The 17,702-nt window shown below is 49.2% G+C and overlaps 1 protein-coding gene across 4 annotated transcripts in view; it reads right to left on the reverse strand.

Moving 5' to 3' along the window:
• Positions 1 to 17,702, reverse strand: part of LOC137536338 (C-X-C chemokine receptor type 6-like) — a 44,256-nt gene that overhangs the window by 16,113 nt on the left and 10,441 nt on the right. The window lies entirely within an intron of this gene.

The following is a 17,702-nucleotide window of genomic DNA, read 5'->3' on the forward strand; positions in this document are numbered from 1 at the left end:
CACATAGGTACAGAACATTTACCGTATATCATGCTTTTCTCCTGGCAGACTGAAAGCACCAGAGCTGCAGCCACTAGGGCACGCGTGTGTTAGGGAGTCTTGCCCAAGGTCTCCTACTGAATAGGTGCTGGCTTACTGAACAGGCAGAGCCGAGATGTGAACCCTGCCCCCCCCCCCCCGTATCAGAGGCAGAGCCCTTAACCAGTACACTATCCAGCCACTGCCTAGAACATGGAAGCCACGCTGCCATGTACTCACATATACTACACCACCTATATGGCAGCAGTAAGCTAATATATAAGAATATGGAGGCTGCCATATTTATTTCCTGTTGAACAATACCAGTTGCCTGGCTGTCCTGCTGATCTATTTGGAAGCAGTGTCTGAATCACACTAGCAACAAGCATGCAGCTTAATCTTGTCAGATCTGACAATAATGTCAGAAACACCTGATCTGCTGCATGTTTGTTCAGGGTCTATGCCTAAAAGTATTATGCTGGGTTTACACCATACAATTTTCTGTTAGATTCTTCTGTTAGATTTTCTGTTAAAATGCCTAATTAGATTATTTTCTGTAGAGAATGGTCATTATCTCTCATGCATTCTCTTAAAAAAAAATCATTTTTACTCACCTGGGGCTTCTACCAGCCCCATGCAGCCATCCCGTACCCTCGCAGTCACTCTCAGATCCTCCTGTCCCCCGCCGCCAGCTACCTTCGATTTCGGCCGACAGGCACACTGCGCAGGCCTGGCCACGCGTCTCCTTATTTGCGTTCCTGCCTGCAATAGCGCTATTGTGGACGGGAACGCGAAGAAGACTACGTGTTGCTGGGCCTGACGGCAAAGTGAAAGTAGCTGGTGGCAGGGGACAGGAGGATCCAAGAGCGACTGTGAGAGCACAGGACGGCTGCAAGGGGCTAATAGAAGCCCCAGGTGAGTAAAACAAAACATTTTTTTGAAGGCTTAAGTGTCCCTTTAATTGGCTTCCCCTAAGAAAAAAAAACTGGCCCTAGACTATAATACATACAGTACATAATATAGACATACTATATGACCATGGTAGGGATAAGATTGTGAGCCCCTCTGAGGGACAGTTGAGTTAAGTGTCAAGACAATATACTCTGTACAGCACTGTGGAAGATGTTGGCAATATATAAACACTGCTTTCATCATTTTTTGGTATACAGGATCTTCGAACAAAAGGGTAAAGAAGCAAGGCTTACCAGATTCCAACAACCCACATTATAAGGTTGTAGACGAGTTTGATAGGTGGTCCGCAGAACTTTCAAATGCTGTCGTTTCACCAGCGATGTTGCACACTACAGATTCCTCCGGAATATAGTAGATATCCTGAGATCACAGAGACTCACCAAAGGGGAGTCCAGTAGGATAGTGACATGAAAGAGATATACGGCACATCTAAGTGTAAACCGTCTTTATTACATAACAAGTAAAACAATTAAAAACAAGGATAAAGGAAAACTCACATACGGGGCCCGTGCACTGGGAACCCCGAAAAAGTAGCGCGCATAAAATGGTCAATAGAAGACCTCAAATAAAATGGTGCCGCCTGTCGCCTTCCCGACCGGTTTCGCAATCTTGCGTCATCAAGATTGCGAAACCGGTCGGGAAGGCGACAGGCGGCACCATTTTATTTGATGTCTTCTATTGACCATTTTATGCGCGCTACTTTTTCGGGGTTCCCAGTGCACGGGCCCCGTATGTGAGTTTTCCTTTATCCTTGTTTTTAATTGTTTTACTTGTTATGTAATAAAGACGGTTTACACTTAGATGTGCCGTATATCTCTTTCATGTCACTATCCTACTGGACTCCCCTTTGGTGAGTCTCTGCGATCTCAGGATATCTACTATATTCCGGAGGAATCTGTAGTGTGCAACATCGCTGGTGAAACGACAGCATTTGAAAGTTCTGCGGACCACCTATCAAACTCGTTTACAACCTTATAATGTGGGTTGTTGGAATCTGGTAAGCCTTGCTTCTTTACCCTTTTGTTCGAAGATCCTGTATACCAAAAAATGATGAAAGCTGTATTACTATAGACCTGCGCTGACTTTATATATTCATTGCTTGTGTGGACTTTTGGACATTGTCCTTCTCGGCTGCGGTCGCCTTCTGCCTTGGCGCTGACACTTGTTGTTTAATATATAAACACTAAATAATAATATTTAGGGGTGCTCGGATACCCCTTTTCAAAATCCGGATTGAATTCGGATCCGGATACCAGATATCCGGATCCGGATTGGAAATCCGAGTTCAAAATTTTCCGATCCAAATCGTATATCCGACCTTAGTATCCGGGGTATCTGGGCGGATTCGGATATCCGCATAGAAAACCCGAAGTGGCCTTTAAATTGCTTCTAAAACGTTTTTAGGGTAAATGAGGCATGTAGCATAATGTTTTTTTTAAAGGGGGACACTAATTGATGATGTAGGGACTTAAAATCCCCCCCTCAAAAAAAAGGCTTTCAATTAGCATTGTCAATTGGCACTTTGCACTTGGCACTTTGCTTTTGCATTTGGCACTTTGCACTTTGCTCTTTGCATTTGGCCCTTTGCATTTGGCACTTTGCACTTTGCACTTTTCATTTGGCACTTTGCACTTTGCATTTGGCACTTTGCACTTTTCACTTGGCATTTGGCACATACCAAGTGCAAAGTGCCAAATGCAAAGTGCAAAGTGCCAAGTGCAAAGTGCCAAGTGCAAAGTGCCAAGTGCAAAGTGCCCAATGCAAAGTGCCAAGTGCCCAATGCAAAGTGCCAAGTGCCCAATGCAAAGTGCCAAATGCCAAGTGCAAAGTGCCAAATGCCAACTGCCGAGTGCCAAATGCAAAGTGCCAAATGCCAAGTGGCAAATGCATTGGCACTTTGCTCTTTGCATTTGGCACTTTGCACTTTGCTCTTTGCATTTGGCCCTTTGCATTTGGCACTTTGCACTTTGCACTTTTCATTTGGCACTTTGCATTTGGCACTTTGCACTTTTCACTTGGCATTTGGCACATACCAAGTGCAAAGTGCCAAATGCAAAGTGCAAAGTGCCAAGTGCAAAGTGCCAAGTGCAAAGTGCCCAATGCAAAGTGCCAAGTGCCCAATGCAAAGTGCCAAGTGCCCAATGCAAAGTGCCAAATGCCAAGTGCAAAGTGCCAAATGCCAACTGCCGAGTGCCAAATGCAAAGTGCCAAATGCCAAGTGGCAAATGCATTGGCACTTTGCTCTTTGCATTTGGCACTTTGCACTTATCACTTGGCACTTGGCATTTGGCACGTGCCAAGTGCAAAGTGCCAAATGCAAAGTGCCAAGTGCCAAATGCCAAGTGCAAAGTGCCAAGTGCCAAATGCAAAGTGCCAAGTGCCAAATGCCAAGTGCAAAGTGCCAAGTGCCAAATGCAAAGTGCCAAGTGCCAAATGCAAAGTGCCAAGTGCCAAATGCCAAGTGCAAAGTGCCAAGTGCCAAATGCAAAGTGCCAAGTGCCAAATGCAAAGTGCAAAGTGCCAAGTGACAGTCAGACAGCAGAGGAGAAGACACTAGTGAACACTAATTGATGATGTAGGGACTTAAAATCCCCCCCCCCCCCCCAAAAAAAAGGCTGTCAATTAGCATTGTCAATTGGCACTTTGCACTTGGCATGAAAAGCACTTGTTTAGTCCCAGTTAAAACGATAGCATACATGCCATATTTCATCACTAGTTGGGCATGAAGCGTTCCATTACTGCTGGCTTGTGCGTCTGTAAAGAATGCATATGATCGCTGGGATGCACAGTTTGGGGACCCCAGTGCTGTATATATATATATATATATATATATATATATATATATATATATATATATATATATATATGCATTTCTAAGCAACAACATTGCAATGCATCTAATCAGCGTTGGGGTCATTGAGCTGTCGCCCTAGTGATCGCATCCAATTGCTATTGGCGGTAGCCATTATAGGCGTCTCTAATGCTCCTGCGCAGTTCGCCGCAGCCCACGTGGCCATGATTGACAGTGGCGCTTCGTGCAGCCGCAGTAAGGCCAATCCCTTGGTCGGACTGAATACTAAATGGCGAGAGCGGGACAGCGGCGGGGAGCGGAGGTGACAGCGTAAAACAGTCGGCTGCAAGAGGCTGGAGAAAGCCCCAGGTGAGTAAAGCTAATTTCTTTATATTTCCTTGATGACTCATTTAAGGCCATGTATGGGTGTCAGTAATTAGCCTGGTACGGGTTAACACTTAAAAAAAACACATTATTTTTTAATGTGACACTGTCACTTTAATTTAATGATTGCTAATAGCAATAATCATTCACTATTGGATGAGTGCATGAGCGTGCGTGAGCTTGTGTCCGTGCACGATTGGCAGGGGCACGCGCACACATGGGGGTGCACATGCACACGCAATGGCGGCGGTTTTGTGAGTGAGTGACCCTATTTTATTATAAATAACATGAATCAAACGTGTTATTGCTCCCAATATTCTCTTAGACAACATCTGAGGCCCTCATAGAGCAGCTGTATTTGTACTGACATTAGATTGCACACAGGTGCACTCTATTTAGTCATTAGCACTCATCAGGCAATGTCTATAGGCAACTGACTGCACTCAGATCAAAGGGGGGTGAATAATTATGCACACACCACTTTGCAGTTATATATTTTTAAAAAATGTTTGGAAGCATGTATGATTTTCATTCCACTTCTGATGTGTACACCACTTTGTGTTGATCCGGCTCCTAGCCAAGGAGCTGTAAGGAAGCAGTAACAGCGCTGAGGCCTCAGCAGAAGGAAAGCAATCCTAGTATGGCGGCGGAGACTGTAGGATTCAATCAGTGCACTGCGGACAACGGAAGGGCCCTGTGAGCTGGAGCACACCAACTTTAGTGCGCAAGTATCATAGGCTGTTAGCCATACGATATCGCCTGTTGTGGAGGCTTATTGCTAATCATGACCCCCTGTCTGTAAATGTCATTGCCTGAACTGATTGTCAAGCCATCAGCCATGCTATAATCTGCAGCCGAATCAAAAGTCCTCATATGTTACAGCTATCAATCATATCAGCTATGAGAAGCCGGAAATAAAAGCATTACACAGTGTGAGCGGTGTTCTGGTGGTGGCTGAGGACAAATAGAGGTAACAGGGTGTTTTCTGCATAAGGCTGCGGCTGGGCGACTACACCTTGCACAAAACCTGATCTTGTCCCTTCAATAGTAAAGCGCGCATATCCTGGCCAGGTACTGTTGTTTTTAAAGTTGTGGATGTTTTTAAACTTGTGCGATTTTCATGGAGCCAAGGCAAAAATTAAAAAGATTTTGTATGTGCATTGAGACAGTAGTCCTTTCTATTGAATTGTATGCCACTTTGTGTTGGTCTATCATGTGGAATTCCAATAAAATTGATTCATGTTTGTGGCAGTAATATGACAAAATGTGGAAAACTTCAAGGGGGCCCGAATACTCTTGCAACCCACTGTATATGTATAGTAGCAAGCATAGAAATGCCTATGTGTTACTTTTTCTTCTTTCTCTGCCTGAAAGAGTTAATAGTCAGCTATGCAGTCAAACTATAATGTCACTCACTGATAAGGAATTACATCCATAAAACACTTTCCTCACAGAGAACAGGGCTTCACAGAGCAGGGGATAGATTAAAAAAAGAGTCAATAGTTCATATATTTTTGTTCTCTGAGTCACAGGACAGACTGTCACTGAGCTGAGATAAAACATTGAATCTGCTTTTTACATTTTTAAACATAACTTTGGGATATCTAAAAGTCATTTTTAGGATAGATACAATTGTTTATCTCATCAGTTTATTTTTACTTAAGGTTCATTTTAAAGTGAACTCGAGGCAAACCACGGGTCAAAAAACAAATACTTACCTAAGAAGAGGAAAGCCTTTGAATTCTCCAGGGGTTTCCCGTGTCCTCCTTGCCTCTGCCTCCATTGCCGGAAGCCCTCTGGAAAATCCTTTCCATGAGAAAATGTATGCGTGCTAAAACACCAAGTTTAACCCTAACATGTTTGGCTTTGCAAATCTGGCCTAATTGGCTATTCATGAGGCAATGCTCATGCAAATATGCATTTGCTTTCACATGCCAAACTATGCAGGGTCAAAAAACCAATACCGCAAAGTGGTCGCCCTGCGGGAATTAGTTCATGCTACATTAGCACTATCCAGGAGCGCCACGGGGCTGCTTCCCAATGCCCCCATACAACCGGGGGGACCGCGGGGTCCCAGGCTCTCTCACTGCCTGGGAACCACAGCGGCACCCCGGAGGGAGAGGCTGGGTGGTGCAGGCGAACTCCTCAAGTGTGGCCAGCGCCGGGGAGAGCCGTCTGCACTCACCTCTCAGTATTAAAAACAGGAACATAACTTGAAGTCCATTGCGTTCTGCTACATGTGCATTAACTTAGGGGCACCACATGAGAGGAGAGGAATGAAGCATGGGTCACCCCAAGCTTTAGAGCTCAGGGCTGGCTCACATACAACACTCCAGAGGGGGGGGGAGGACAGGCGCAGACAACTCACTCCAGGGCTCACACCACCAGAGCAAGCCATCCACCACCTGCCTCCAAATTATACAACTACAAAAAATGCTTTCCATGAGAAAGTGTATGCGTGCTCAAACACCAAGTTTAACCCTAACATGTTTGGCTTTGCAAATCTGGCCTAATTGGCTATTCATGAGGCAATGCTCATGCAAATATGCATTTGCTTTCGCATGCTAAACTATGCTAGGGTTGGTATAATAGATAGCGGAGATACTGCCGCAGCGGTGAGCGGCATGGCGGCTGTCTCCGCGTCTCAGCCGGTGGCCTTCGCCGCGCAGTTACATGGTGCAGTTTTGCCTGGTCCGTCAGTTGCACATAGACTGAGGGCTACGCGCGCCAGGCGACAGGACCTTTATGCGAGTAGAAGGGGAGTCAGCTGATCGGCCGGTCAGCTGACTCCAGCAGTGCTCCTGATTGGTTGAGTGACTGGGGCGGCGCTGTGGGGCGCTCTCAGTATATATAGGACCTGCCTGCCAGTAGCTCCTCATCTGCTGTTGCATATGCTACGTGTTAGCACTCAGACCTTAGTCAGATCCCAAAGTGTGCTAGAACCAGCAGGAGCTGGGGATCCACACTTAGTCAGATTCTGTTGATAGCTAAAGTACCAATTGAATTGTATTATTTGTTATGACCTTCTGCTAGCCTTGACTACTCTTCTGCTTACTGATTCTGTGCTTCTGCCTATCTGATCCTGTTGCCGACTCAGCTTGAACACTACTCTGATTTAAGCCTTCTGTCTTTGTACCATATCTGTCTGTTTGTTGCCGAATCTGCTTGTCTGACTCTCCTGCCCTCACCAGTGAGCCTAGTCCCTGATGAGGGATTCTCTGTACAGCTTAATCACCTGCTCCTCAGGTGACCAGTAGCTGCAGTACAGTCTTAATCACCTGCTCTTTAGGTGACCTGTAGCTGCAGTACAGTCTTAATCACCTGCTCCTCAGGTGACCAGTAGCTGTAGTACAGTCTTAATCACCTGCTCCTCAGGTGACTAGTAACTACGGTACTGTTCTCATCACCTGCTCCTCAGGTGATTAGGAGTTGCAGTTCAGTCTTGATCTCCTGCCCCTCAAGTGATCACCGGCTGCAGTACAGTCTGAATCACCCGCTCCACGGGTGATCAGTATACGTTGTCTTACTGTGCACCACCCGCTCCTCGGGTGAACTGATTACTAGTTCATCTGCATCTCCAGCTTGCTGGAGTGCTGATCCCTGTGTTCTATAGAGATATCTCCCTCTACCAGCTTCTCTGAGGGAAATTGGTATCTCTATCTGTATTACTGTTGCACCAAACACCTATCTTTACATCTGGTTGTCCTGTGTCTCACTATACTCGCATTATTGGTGATTCTGCAGATCACCACATATAGGGATGCTCAAATTCGGCTTCAGGAGATATCCGGATTTTTGCTATCCGGATATCTCCCAGTAATGCTGTGCGGGCTGGGCGGGGGGGTTAAGCTTACCTCTCTGACGTCTTCTTCGGTCGTCCCTCGGCGCCTCCCACGATGCGCTCCATGCACGTCACGTGATTACAAACACTTCCTCCTTCAACCCGGAAGGAGGAAGTGTTTGTAATCAGGTGACCACCGCTTGGAGCGCATCGTGGGAGGCGCCGAGGGACGACCGATGAAGACGTCAGAGAGGTAAGCTTGACCCCCCCGCCCAGCCCGCACAGCATTACTAGGAGATATCCGGATAGCAAAAATCCGGATATCTCCCGAAGCCGAATTTGAGCATCCCTGACCACATATTCAGGTATAGTATCTGTATTATTGGTGATACTGCAGATCACCAATAATCAGAAAATCTGTTCTTGCTGACACCAATCGTTACAGAACAGCAGACCAAACATTATGGACGCATTGCGTAGTCAGGTTGAAGTCCTGACCACCGCGGTAAACAATCTTACTGGGGTGATCAATACCCAACAGACTCAGATCACTCAACTGTCTGGAACAGTACAGGTACGTCAAACGACTACTGATACAGTGCGATCCCCTTCAGTCACGGACCTTCGTTTGTCCGTACCCGAAACGTTTTCTGGGCATAGATCTGACTTTCAGAATTTCAGAAACCGTGTGCTATCCTATTTTGAGTTGAGACCCAATCTGTCAGGATCTGAGAACCAAAGGGTAACCTTTATAAAGTCCCTTTTGTCAGGGGATTCACAAACATGGGCATATAGTCTTCACACAGGGCATGATGCATTATCCTCAGTTCAGGAGTTTTTTAAGGCCATGGCCGTTATATAAGATGATCCGGATATTGCTATCACGGCTGAGAGAAACCTAAAGACTCTCAGGCAAGGTCGTAATCCAGTGGAGGGTTATGCCGCAGAATTTAGGAGGTGGGCTGTATCAGCTAGATGGGGAACGTATGCTTTATTAGACTGTTTCCTGTCAGGACTATCCGATGCAGTTTCTGATTTGATGTTAGGTCATCCTGAGCCTAAATCTCTAGACGAAGCAATTTCATTGGCGGTGCGGGTTGATCGCCGCCTTCGCTATCAAAAACAAACCCGTGGCAGAAATGCTGTAAGGGCTGGTGCACACCGAGCGGCTTTTTGGGCGTTTTCAGATCCGCTTGCGGCTGCGGATCTGCTTGGTCAATGTATCTCAATGGGGTGGTGCACACCAGAGCGGCAGGCGTTTTGCAGAAACGAAAAATGCCTGGGTGAGGCATTTTTTGGATTTCGGATGCGTTTCTGCCTCAATGTTAAGTATAGGAAAAACGCAAACCGCTCTGAAAAACGGCACTTCAGAGCGGTTTTGCCGGCGGTTTTGTTACAGAAGCTGTTCAGTAACAGCTTTACTGTAACAATATATGAAATCTACTATACTGAAAACCGCAGCAGCAATCCGCAAAACGCTAGCAAAACGCCATAGAAAAATAAAAAAAAGCGTTTAAAAATCTGCTAGCATTTTGCGGATCTGCTAGCGATTTTTGGTGTGCACCAGCCCTCAGATCTGTTTCCTACACCTCTTCTCCACCCTCGTCACCACAGGACGAACCGATGCAGATCGGTCAGTCTAGGTTAACACAAGTGGAGAAGAATCGCAGAAGGTCAGAAAGACTCTGTCTATACTGTGCTGAGGAGGGTCACATTGTCCAGAATTGCCCTAAAAAGTTGGGAAACGCTGCCGCCTAGGTGTAGTCAGAGGTAATACCCTAGGCGAGCTGTGTTTACCTCTAGATAATAACCGCTTACTCCTCCCTTGCTCCATTACCTGGGAGGGTCGGGTCACGGCCACAGAAGCATTCGTGGACTCAGGCTCTGCAGCTAATTTTATAGATTATAACCTTGTCAAAAAATTGGGGATTCCCTTACTTCCTTTAGACCATCAGATTTTGATCACAGCGGTAGATGACTCTCCGTTACAGTGTAGACAGCCTCTCTCACAGACCCCCTTATTGTTGTGTAATATAGGGGTTCTACATAAGGAGAAACTACAGTTCTTTGTCCTGCAAATGGCAACCTCCACCATAATCCTCGGTATGCCTTGGTTGCAACTACACTCCCCTCAGATCGACTGGGCTTCAGGTCAGCTACAGAGCTGGTCAGCCCATTGTCATCATCATTGTTTGGAGAAAGTTGCTGTTTGTGCCACCAAGGTTCAGGTGAAAGGGGTGCCTGCCAGTGCAGTCCGCAGAATTTTCTGATGTGTTTTGTCCAAAATCAGCAGAGAAACTCCCGCCACACCGGAGCTTCGACTGTCCCATAGAGTTAAGATCAGGTTGTATGCCCCCTAGAGGCCATCTCTATAATCTGTCGGGGCCAGAGAAGCTGGCTATGCAGGAATACATTAAAGAAAATCTGGCCAAGGACTTTATCCGTCCTTCCCGGTCACCAGCAGGGGCTGGGTTCTTTTTTGTACAGAAAAAGGACGGTGGGCTTCGACCTTGTATTGACTATCTGGGTTTAAATAAGATCACAGTGAAAAAATCGCTATCCACTGCCTTTGATTGACGATTTGTTTGCTCAGGTGACTAATGCCAGTATCTTCTCTAAGCTAGACCTACGAAGAGCATACAACCTGGTACGCATTAGGGATGGTGATGAATGGAAGACGGCATTCAACACGCCCGATGGGCACTATGAGTATCTGGTCATGCCCTTCGGGTTGTGTAATGCTCCTGCCGTCTTCCAGGAGTTGATCAATGAAGTCTTTAGGGAAGTTCTGGGAAAATTTGTGCTAGTGTATCTGGACGATATACTGATTTTCTCACCCAATCTAACCGAACATCGGAAACATGTGAAGTTCGTTTTAAGAAATTTGAGGCAGAACTCGCTGTATGCGAAGTTAGAGAAATGTCTCTTTGAAGTCACTAAGTGTGAGAGAACGCGGAAAAGCCGCCGCGTGTGCTGCTAAGGAGGCGGCTGATTCCGCGTCCAATGTGGCGGTTTTCACGCGGAAGCGTGCGTCTGGTAACAGGGAAGAACGCGGAAAAGCCGCCGTATGTAACAACAGTAAGGCGGCTGGTTCCGCGTCCAGTGCGGCAGTTTGCACGCGGCAGCATGTGTCTGGTGTGGCTGAGTCTGTTAGTGCACACAGGCTTAGGAATACGCGCGCGCGTGCTGAGAGGCGAAACTCTTATACTGGGCAGGGAGAGATCAGCTGATCACGCCGATCAGCTGACTCCAGAGCAGCTTACTATTGGTTGATCAATTAGGGGTGGTGCCGGAGAGCACTACTCCATATATAGTTACTGCTGGCCAGTCTCAAGTTGTCTGCCGTTGCGAACACTACGTGGAAGCACTCAGACCTTAGTCAGATCCAACAGTGTGTTTGAACCAGGTGGACCTGGGAATTCACACTGAGCCAGATTACTTGTACTGTTATTCTGTTTATGCTTAGGCTAGTTCCAGGGTGTAGAGACCATGGACCTCACACCCAGACTAGGAAACTTGTGTTATCTATCTGTTATACTTCAGACTAGTTCCAGGGTGTAGAGACCACGGACCTCACACCCAGACTAGGGAACAGTGGTGCTCAGCAGAGCTCGAATATTCAAGTAGCTCGAATATTCGAGCTCTTTTTCAGCTATTCGAGCTCAAATACCGAGCTCGAATAGCTGCAGCTATTCGAATGGGCTATTCGCGTGAACTCGAATAGCCCATTCACTATTCGAGCTATTCGAGCAAACAGCGCTATTCGAGCTCGAATACCGAGCTCGAATAGCGTCATAGCCCAGATTGATGTCCTTAGAGCCAATCAGAGGGCTCCCAGGCCCTCTGACGGCAGCCAATCACAGAGGGGGACCCTGGCCAGCCCCTACCCTATAGATAGCGGCCGCCATGTTCCGTTTTTCCATCCTTGCCTGACTTTGTACAGAGAGAGATCTGCTCCTTTGTGCTTTGGCTTAGCAAGAGCTTTATTGTGGTCAACTACCTAGCGTTTTTGCTCACATACACCTCCTATATACACCTATATTGTTGTTAGTTAGATAGACATTGTATTTTAGTTAGTAGCTTGTGTGTTACATAGAGACAGACACAGCTGCTGCAGGCAAGCTCACAGCTTTAGGCCTCAGGGCCTTGCCTGTGTGGGCAGCTGTCCTCCTGTCCTCTGTTAGTTTATTATACCAGTGTTTCTGCTGTCCTTTACTACTGAGTGATTGTATTTTGTAGTAACTGTACTAGGAGGACACTCACTGTCACTGTTTGTTCATAGCTCCTGCGTGTGTGCGTGCACAGTACACACACTCTATTTCCTTCTGATTACTATTGATTATTGTAATTTCTAGTTGTACTTACTAACTACTTACTACTAGGAACACTCAGTCACTGTTCATAGGCTAGCTCCTGCGTGTGTGTGTGCGTGCACTCACTGTCTGTAGTGTACACACACTCTATTTCCTTCTGATTACTACTGATTATTTTAATTTCTAGTTGTACACTTACTTACTACTTACTACTAGGGACACTCAGTCACTGTTCATAGGCTAGTTCCTGCGTGTGTGTGTGAGTGCACTCACTGACTGTAGTGTACACACACTCTATTTCCTTCTGATTACTACTGATTATTGTAATTTCTAGTTGTACACTTACTTACTACTTACTACTAGGGACACTCAGTCACTGTTCATAGGCTAGCTCCTGCGTGTGTGTGTGTGTGCACTCAGTACACACACACACTCTATTTCCTTCTACTTAATCTGATTACTACTGATTATTGTATTTTCTAGTTAGTGTACTAGGGGACACACTCACTGTTCACTGTTCACACTTATACTGATTACTGAATTATTGTATTTTGTATTAGTACTGTACTAGTAATCACTTAGCGATCTAATCACTTAGTGATTAGTGTCACCTCACCCACCAACCCACTCCATTAAAGTACCCCACTTTTTCACCTGCCCTTTTAAAAAAACTTTTTTGTTTACGCCCAAAACATCAAAGATGTCTGGAAGTGGCAGCCAGCGCGGTTTGGGTAAGGGGAAGGGCAGCAAGGGAATCAAGAGGAGAGGGAGCAGCATTGTGGCAAGCCGCGGCCGCGCCACCATGCACAGTTCCGCAGCAGCAGCAGCTGCGTCAGTGGCTAACATTCCGCCTCTAGCCACTGGCCGTGGACGCCTTGGGCGCCGCCCAGCAGGAGCAACTCACGCTGCAGAGACACAGCAGCAGCAGCAGCAGCGTGTAGTACCTGCTCCTATTTTCCTCCAGCCAGGTCGGAAAGGTCCCATTGAGGAAAAGGATGCAGACACTGTGGTGCAACTGATGACGGAGGATGAGCAGCCCGCCATCAGCTCTGCATCCGAGGCCTCCACCCTCACCACCACCACCCCTGTTTGCAGCAGCTGCCCAGCAGGGCCTGGGGAGGAGGCCAGTTCACCGTCACAAGTTGGCGACCTGTCACTCAGCAGTATTTTTACCCCAGGCACCATCAGGGTATTGTCTGCTGTTGTTGGCGATTTGGAGGAGGAGATGCTGATGGGCACTTTGGGGGAGGAGGGATTGGACAGCAAGACTGTGGCGACAGTCAAGCAGCCCATCCATGCATCAGGAGAGGAGTTTGGGGGGTCATCATCCCAGCAGGACATGTTTCAGGAGGGGGATGATGATGATGACACGGTGACAGACAAAGACTGGGTGCCACCAGCTCCAGGGGATGTCGTCATCAGCAGCTCTGAGGAGGAGGAGGAGGATGCGCTTGTGGGCCTTGCAAGGAGGCGCATCATTGCAAGCATTGGCAGCAGTAGGCAGGTCCCACAGCCTGCTGGTGTCTCAGGCTCAGCAGCAGCAGCATCTGCCTGTACCACCACCAGCCGCACCCAAGCCCCCGCCCCAACCACCACAGGGAGACAGGCAGCAGCGGCTCCAGGCCGTAGGGGGTTGTTTTTGTCACCAATCTGGCGATTTTTCACCATGCCCACAGTGTACAGCAAGTACGCCACTTGCAACCACTGTCAGCGGAAGTTGAGCAGAGGTGCAGACCCCTTAAAGTTCAGCACCAGCTCGCTCATCAACCACCTTGCTGCGAAACATTTCCACCAGCATGAGGAGTTCCAGAGGCTGAAGGCATCTGGTGCTGGCAGTGGCACCACACCCATCACTGCACAGCCTTCAGCAGCAGCAGCAGCAGCAACAGCAGCCACCCGCCCTCCTGCTCCTCCAGCAGCACCAGCAGGAGTGCGGAAACGCACTGCTCCTCCCCCCTCTGCAACTCCTGCCGCCGACACTGAGGCCTGTTCTGGCAGCCAGTCCTCAGTGGCCTCCTCTGCTATGTCCGCTGATTCCCGTGCCAGCGAAAGGCCACGCCAGAGCCTTTTGAGCGAGTCCTTCCAGGGGGTGGTTAGGGCTCTGCCTCCCAGCAGCCATCGCGTGCGTCAGCTGAACGGCTTGCTGGCACGGGCCATGTGCTCCCAACTCCTGCCGTACACGCTCGTGCAGGAGGGGAGCGACATGCGTGCGCTGCTTGCTTGTGCAGCCCCAGACTGGCAGCTCCCCAGCAGACACTTTTTCGCCCGCAAGGCCATTCCTGCACTGCACCGCTTTGTGATGGCCAATGTGGAGCGAGGGCTGGAGCACGCGGTTGGTGAAAGGGTCCACGTCACCATGGACTCCTGGAGCAGCCGCTTCGGGACAGGCCGCTACCTGTCCTTCACTGTCCACTGGGTCAGCTTGGTGGAAGGGGGTGAGGATGGGAGAGCAGCAGCGGGCACAGCAGCAGCAGCAACACAGTGGGTGGTGCCACCCCGCAGGGTCAGGGGAACTGCAGCAGGTTCCTCCGATCCTCTGCCATCCTCCGGCACACCTGGCCAAACCCCCCGCCTCAGCAGCAGCGTGAAGGCCCGCCACTGCCAAGCGCTGCTGCAGTTGGTCAGCCTTGGGAAGACCAAACTGACGGCAACCCATGTGTTGGCCAAACTCCAGGAGCAGGAGAGGATTTGGCTGACCCCCAGAGGCCTCAGAGTCGGAGAGGTGGTGGCCGACAATGGGGCCAATCAGGTTGCCGCAATTGACAGGGGAAACCTGACCCACATCCCCTGTCTTGCCCACGTGCTGAACCTGGTGGTGCAGAAGTTCTTGCGCACCTACCAGGGGATGGGCGAACTGCTGGAAACGGCAAGGAACGTTGTGCGTCACTTCCGGCGCTCGGCTGCAGCCTGTGCGAGCCTGGAAGACGTGCAAAAGGAGCTGGAGCTGCCACGCCTTCGGCTGATCCTTGACGTTCCAACTCGCTGGAACTCCACCCTGGCGATGTTGGAGCGTCTGGTTGAACAGAAGCACGCTGTCAACCAGTACCTTGCCCTGGCCACTGTTTCCACCGCTCAGAGAAGGGACAAGACCAGCAACATCCCGTCCATCGTCCCCTATGATGACTGGAGGCACATGCAGCAGGTGTGCTAAGTGCTGGCTCCCTTTCTGCAGGCCACTAACATGGTGAGCAGGGACCATACTATGGTCTGCGAGTGGGTGCCCCTGGTTTGTCTGCTGAACAGGGCCCTCGATGCTTTGCTGGAACAGGGAGCGGCAGCCTTGGACCAGCAGGAGCAGCAAGCAGCTGCACAGTCCACCTCTGAGGGGGAGGAGGAGGAGGACTTGGTGGAGGTCCCTGACCTTGCTGCTGATGAGGGGGATCAGCACAGCACAGCTGAGTTGGTGCGGGGGTGGAGAGAGGATGAGGCGGCAGAGGAGGAGGATGAGGAGGACAGCACTGCCGTCGATGTGCCAGCAGACGTGGCCCGCCTCTTCCCAATGGCAGCGCACATGCTGACGTGCCTGCGCAAGGACCCCAGGGTGATCCAGATGAAGCAGAGGGAGGACATCTGGATCAGCATGATGTTGGACCCACGCCTCAAGGGGAAGTTGAGCCAGTTCCTGCCGCCTGCAGGAGGAGACCCAGCGCAACAAATAAGTAGCTTGCAGCAGGCCCTTGTTGAGCGCTTGGAGGAAGCCTTCCCCCAGCCTTCCACCCCCACTGTCCAGCCAGCACAGAGGCAGCAGCAGGTGCCTGCATCCAGCAGCAAGCGCCCCACAGACCTGCTGTCTCTCAGCAACGAGCTCTACAGGACTGTAGAGGCTCCGGCAGCAGTGACTAGAGAGGAGGTGCATGCAGCAGCATCCTCCTCCGGTCACAGCCAGCGCCTGACCCGCATGGTGGCTGACTACATGGGGTCCTACAGCGGGCTTGACAGCGATGCCCCTGTTGATCCCATGGAGTATTGGGTCAAGCGCCTGGAGATCTGGAGCGAGCTGGCGCAGTACGCCCTGAAAGTGCTGTCCTGCCCCCCTTCCAGCGTGCTGTCCGAGCGCTGCTTCAGTGCAGCTGGTGGCGTGGTCACCGAGAAACGCTCACGTCTGTCTCACAAGTCTGTGGACAGACTGACGTTTCTCTAGATGAACCAGGCGTGGGTGGAAGTCGAGTTCCTGGCCCCTGTTGTCGGCGAGAGGGGGACATGAACTGGCTGCCGGAAGAACCATCGTTAATATGCCTTACCACCCTTTACCACCTCCTGGCTCCTGCTCACTAAGCCAGCCTGGTTCACTTTGACTATTACGTCGCCTGCAGCCACACATTTTACATCTACAGTGGGCTGCTGTGTACTGCCCTTCTGCTGTCTGTCTGTCTGTGTTTCCCACTGCCAGGGTGCACAGATTTACCTTCTGCTGCCACTCTGCCACCAGCTATTACATCAAACAATAGCTATATCTGTGTAATTTGATGTTAAAAAAAAAAAAAAGTAAACCATTAAAAAAAAAAAAAGGTTTAATTTTTCTGAGGTGCCCGGGTTGAAAACTGTGTTGTCCCAGTTGTGTATTGGACACGATGTGGGCTGCACGACCGCTGTCTGGGACCTCCTGTTGTGTTTATTTACAGCCCTGGTATCAACGCTGGGTACCAGGGCTATTATGTCACGCTGCCTACCTACCTGCTGCCACACTCACACTACTCCTCCATTCCTCCTGCTGCTGCCTGTCTGTGTTTCCCACTGCCAGGGTACACAGATTTACCTTCTGCTGCCACTCTGCCACCAGCTATTACGTCCAACAATAGCTACTCTCATTACTCCTCCATTCCTCCTGCTGATGCTGCTGCTGTCTGTCTGTGTTTCCCACTGCCAAGGGTACACAGATTTTACCTTCTGCTGCCACTCTGCCACCAGCTATTACGTCAAACAATAGCTATATCTGTGTAATTTGCTGTAAAAAAAAAAAAAAAGTAAACCATTAAAAAAAAAAAAAAGGTTTAATTTTTCTGAGGTGCCCGGGTTGAAAACTGTGTTGTCCCAGTTGTGTATTGGACACGATGTGGGCTGCACGACCGCTGTCTGGGACCTCCTGTTGTGCTTATTTACAGCCCTGGTATCAACGCTAGGTACCAGGGCTATTATGTCACGCTGCCTACCTACCTGCTGCCACACTCACACTACTCCTCCATTCCTCCTGCTGCTGCTGCTGCCTGTCTGTGTTTCCCACTGCCAGGGCACACAGATTTACCTTCTGCTGCCACTCTGCCACCAGCTATTACGTCCAACAATAGCTACTCTCATTACTCCTCCATTCCTCCTGCTGATGCTGATGCTGTCTGTCTGTGTTTCCCACTGCCAAGGGTACACAGATTTTACCTTCTGCTGCCACTCTGCCACCAGCTATTACGTCAAACAATAGCTATATCTGTGTAATTTGCTGTTAAAAAAA

This window comes from Hyperolius riggenbachi, chromosome 10 (assembly GCF_040937935.1).
Source record: "Hyperolius riggenbachi isolate aHypRig1 chromosome 10, aHypRig1.pri, whole genome shotgun sequence".
Taxonomy (NCBI): domain Eukaryota; kingdom Metazoa; phylum Chordata; class Amphibia; order Anura; family Hyperoliidae; genus Hyperolius; species Hyperolius riggenbachi.